This window comes from Pinus tabuliformis, chromosome 2_1 (genome assembly GCF_031772625.1).
Source record: "Pinus tabuliformis cultivar Carrire ecotype Pingquan chromosome 2_1, CPIR1, whole genome shotgun sequence".
NCBI classification, from domain to species: domain Eukaryota; kingdom Viridiplantae; phylum Streptophyta; class Pinopsida; order Pinales; family Pinaceae; genus Pinus; species Pinus tabuliformis.
The window spans coordinates 767,549,769-767,555,174 of record NC_142299.1 but is presented as its reverse complement, the minus strand read 5'-3'; positions in this window follow the sequence as shown (position 1 = coordinate 767,555,174).

The following is a 5,406-nucleotide window of genomic DNA, read 5'->3' as shown; positions in this document are numbered from 1 at the left end:
TGTTTTCTATATGTTTTTAAGTCTCCTCTTTAAACATTTGTAATTCATCTTTCCTTAACCTATAATAAGATAGTTGAACTACTTTGGCTGTTTTAATACTTACTCTGCTGAAGATGTGTTTTATTTCTTATCACTATTTTCTTGTCCTTGTGGACTACTCCACAAGAAATTAGACAAATTTTTTGTGTTTACTAGTTATAACGACCGTCACATCCGTGTGGACTACTATGTTGGATGGTGTACGCGTTTTCCCTTACAGTTCAGTTTTAACAACTGTCGTTTCCACTGTGGACTACTCTGCTGGATGATGGACAAACCCTTTCTGTTTCGCATGTGTCTCTTCCTAGATGGTACTACTACCTCTCATTTAGAGGCTCACTTTAATCTCCCCCTTTACAGTAAGAGAACCTGGACACCAGTTACATTACACACTCACCAGACATACTCACCTCTCTTTTTAAAGATAGAAGAATAACACTCTCATGTGCTGAACAACATGAGCTAAGGAAAATATATAGGTAAATGGAAACCAGGGCATCGTACTTGATAGGACTCCTACACCAAAGGGTGTGAGGTGTAGTTGGGACTTCATACTAGGGAGATCCCCTGAATTTTGGTGGGCCAACAGCATCAACATGTCGATAGATAAGCTCGAAGGTTGGGGCCCTGAGTGATACCAAGTGGTGGATTGCAAATTCAGGGGGTAGCAACATCCTTTAGGTAGTGGCCTTAGAACTTGGGAGTGGTGGCTAGAAGGACATGGGTGTTGGGGAATCCAATAGGTGTTGGCATGCATAATCATAGGAGAAGTGGGTTCCAATAGGAGGTGACATGAAAATTTCAAGAAGTGATGGTTTCCAATGAGTAGTGGCATGGAGTGAGAGTTTCTCAAATGATCATCAATTTTTAGCTTGAACGTGATGATGTCTAGTGCATTTGTAAAGGAATTGTTTTATTAATAAGAGGAAGAACAAAGTAGAGAAAAGTGGATGGTGGTTTTTCTCCTAGAAGGATTTTCACCTTACATCTTGTGTCTTCATATGTTTTTTTATGTGTTGCTTCTCATGGTTGTCTTGTACTCGTGTTGATTATTTTTCATGTGTATGATCATGTTATTGTTGTTTACATCACATTTTTCATTAATAGATTGATGATCCATTTAATGTGAAATAAAACTGTAAAAGGTAATTTATCGGCAGTTGTTTACATCATGTTTTTCATTAATAGATTGATGATCCATTTAATGTGAAATAAAACTGTAAAAGGTAATTTATCGGCACAATAATGATTCATCCCTCCTCTTAGTATTATCAAGCTTCCAAAAATTGGTATCATAGCAGGGATTTCAGGTGTACTTTAACCGCTAGAAAGTGAATCCAAGAGAAAAATAAAAATAGAAATCAGGATGAATCCCCTAAGAGTATTTATCCTCATTGTTGCAAAGCACTAGGTATGGAAAGAAGAAGTTAAATATTATTTATTAGTTCTTTGATACGATTTTTGGAAGTTAGTGTATAAAGGTTGAAAAAACTATCCTATTCCATTTAAAGTGTTGCAACGGAATTCACAAGTAAGGTGTGTGATCCATGAGAATTTCCATAATGTTGATCTAAAGAAGATAATATATCTGAAATATGCCAAGGAGTTTTGGGACTGATTGTAGATGTTATCTAGAAGAAACAATGGAGATAATAATAGCAATAAGAAAAAGAAGAAGGGTGTTAATAAGGGAGGGTCTCATTCCCCTAGTGCGAATGGTATAAAAGATTACCATGAGAAGAAGCTAGAAGATAACGACAGTAGAACCAGATGTGCCCTAGCAAATTAGATCTGAAGTGATATGTGGCTATAAATTACTTTTGAGTTATGTGTTAAATAAATCTAACGATAGTCATTTTGAGTTGCATAGTAATGATGATGATGATGATATTAAGCTTCTCAAATTTGAGTATTAGTTAGCCTGGTGGTTATTAATAAATTATCTGTTAAAGTTAGTAGACTAACAATTGTGTGTAGAGATCAAGAAAAACTTTTGTATATTTGTGATGAGAAGGAGTTGGACCTTAAAGCAGAGATTGATGTTTTGAATATCTAGTTGGAAGAATAGAAGAGATTCGAAGATGTGAATTTGAATAAGTTGAAAGATAGAGGGAGCTGAGTTGAAGAACTTGAAGCTAATTTTTTCTTTGTGTGAAAGAAACTAGAACATAAGAGCAGTTAGCTTAAGTAGGATAAGAACACCAAGGCTTTGGACAAACTTCTTAGTAGCTAGAGATCTCTAGTGAATATATATTTTTTTTGGTTTTCATAAGGGAGATTTTAGCTACATGAATACAAAAATAACAATGCAAAATCTAAGAAACCTATAATAGGCAATAGCAGCAACAAGTGCATCAAATAGGGAATAAAAAATAATAAAATACAATAGCTAAGAAGAGTACCTAGAGAGGAAAACATGACTATAATATCATTTTCTCCTATAGTTGAGTTGGCAAGTTTCAATGGACAAAAAACCCTTTTCTCCTTCGATGGATGATATAGTGTTACAACTACTTGCACTATGGACATTTTGGAGTAAGATATATAAGTACCTTGTTCATATCTCATTAGTAGTATGGGAAGCCGAGGACAGAACCAATCGTCAGGTATAACAATTCATTTTATTGTCATTGTATTGTTTCTAACATGTTTGGCCACAAGATGATTAATTGAAAATCAGGTCCACGTGGTAGAGGAAAACTATATGTGAAGCAAAGATATGGCATGGTTACTAGAGTATTTGACTGTATAGCCACATATCTTGGTCATTTGATATGTTATGAATGTCATAATTATTGTCACATGGCTAGAGACTATTAGTTTTTCAATTCCTCAAGGGAGATACCACAAAAGGAGCTACTAAATCATAATCATCTAGTGCAAAACAAGAGGATATTGCACATGTCAAGGAACAACCTATTATAGTGTGGGTGATTAAGAAGTAGAAGCAACCTGTGAAGTAGAAATATGAGCCCCATCTATAGTCCATAGTTACCAAATTCATATTTAGAAATGACTGCAATAGTGCATCAAAGGTCTTGTTGGTCTCAGGGGGAGCAAATGGAAAAATGTCAGCAACATGATGAGTTGATGGTGGTTAGTAGCAGAAAAAATGTGTTGTGTATGAGAGTCCTCATGCATGATCATGTCTGCAGGATCAACCTACCTATTCGAAGTATAATGAGATTAGGGGGAGATATACTTACATGGTTCTAGGCTTTCAACTTGCCTGTACTTGTCATCTACCATTCACTCATTTTTTTGTACAAACTTCATATTGTATTCATGAGTGAAAAGGCATGTTGTATCAACCTTGTTGTACTTTTCATGACATTTATCTATTGATATGGTTGATAACCCTAGTATGGGTTACTTCATGCATACATTGAAAGGAAGACTTATATTAGCCATGTAATCACATATGACTGCAATATCTAGCCTTGTGTCATTATTTCTTTCATCCTGGGGTCTATTTGGTTGTTCCATCATTGTATTGATCATGAATCAAAGAGATTCATGTGTCACTTGCATGCATAAACGAAGGTTTTTTTCATCCCTTTGTGAAAGGGAGAGTGAGTCACTTGCTTTGGCATGCATATCAACTTAGTAAAGAAATCTTATGTGCATTGTGGTAGCCCTATATCAACATTGTTTGATCATTTTGGTCATTGGTTGAGTCATATTGGTGATAGGAATGCATAAAATAGAATATTATTTCATTCATGTCTAGGAGAGTGAACCATGTCAAGCATGCATTGTAGAGATGAGTTATACTTTATCTATGCATGGGTTGCCATATATTACCTTGTTCTTCCATTCATGAAGCCATGTATCTTGATTTCCTTACCATTTGGAATGTTGAGAATGTACTTTTAATGCATAGGATAGAAGAGAGTCACATGTGATTTGGTTACATAGTAGTAAATCATTTCAACCTGCCATGTAAGAACTTTTGGGTGCATCTTAAAACCATGTATCATTGTTTCCTTTATAGTTAGTTGCTGGTTGAAGTGGTCTTAGTGTCAAATATGCATAGGAGAAAGAGCCTTGAGCATTGTGGAAGCCATGTATGAACTATTGGAGTCATTGATATAATCTTTTACTTCATGATGTAGCCATATATTCACACTATAAATCCTTATATGTCATGTTCATCATTTAGACTTGGAGTCATTACTCAATTGATGTTTCTCTTGCACATGGAAAGGAGGAAAATGAAACGATAAAAGGAATATATAGTAGAATGAAGAGTTATTTGTAAACCTAGCATATGTCCAAAGCGATCTTTTCTAGCAAAAAGGAAATCATGGTGTTGGCTAGAGGCTTGTTAGTTGGCATGTGGTAGTAGATTTCCTTGTTTTTATTATCTATTTCATAGTGATGTTGGAGTTGATCCAAATTCGTCAATGAATGATTTGGAATTACCTTTATCTATAATATTAGCATGGTTTATTCAAAGGTGTTACCATGACATCTTGGTGAAGAAAGGACACCCTTTTCCATTGATGTCAAAGGGGGAGAGTGATACAACCACTAGCAAAGAGTAAGTCTAGTTAGTTGGAGATGAATGAAGTTAGTTTGGTGTTTTTGGCTATAGCTTTACATCAATGCCAGAGGGAGATAATGTTGGAAGCATGGTGTTAGTATTGATTTCATCTCTGGGAGAGAATCATCTAGTCAGATAGTTGTGTTTCCATTAATGTCAATGTGTTAAAGAGTGTTATTGGTGTTATAAATGATTGTGCTAATGTTCTATAGGTTTACAATTGTTGTAGAGGTGCCTAAGGATGTGATGTTGCAGAAGGTTTCAGATACAGGTGATATATTTTATGGTTTCGCTCATTATGGTACCAATGTTGGTTCAAGGAGTAAAAACTGTAGATGTAACTTTGGAAAACCACATTTAATTTGGGAAATATGTGTTTTTAGCCTAGATTCAACATGCATAACCTATTTCCATTCATGTAGGTGCTAAAAATGAAATACTACGAGAACAAACCTGATTATTTTCCTGAGGTAAATTGTCGAAGGTTTGAATGAGGTGGCCTACAACATTTTGGTTGATCCAGTCTCCAGCGAATGGTGTGAATGCATTTAGCCATTGAACGTTGCATTAGTGACATCAATCTGGTCAATAATTTAATCGCTGGAGCACATTTCTGATATGGTGATCATTGATATGGTTCTTGTCTATATTGAGTAGTGATAGAATTGCTCCAAATGAATCTATAGATGTTGATCAAGTTTGAGCATTGGTGTACAAATATGGTCATCAAATTGGTTAATTTTCTTTGTTCTATGAGGACTGAATGCAATGATTTATTCGTTATGAAATGGTGGCTTAGTATTGCGATAATCTAGTAAAAA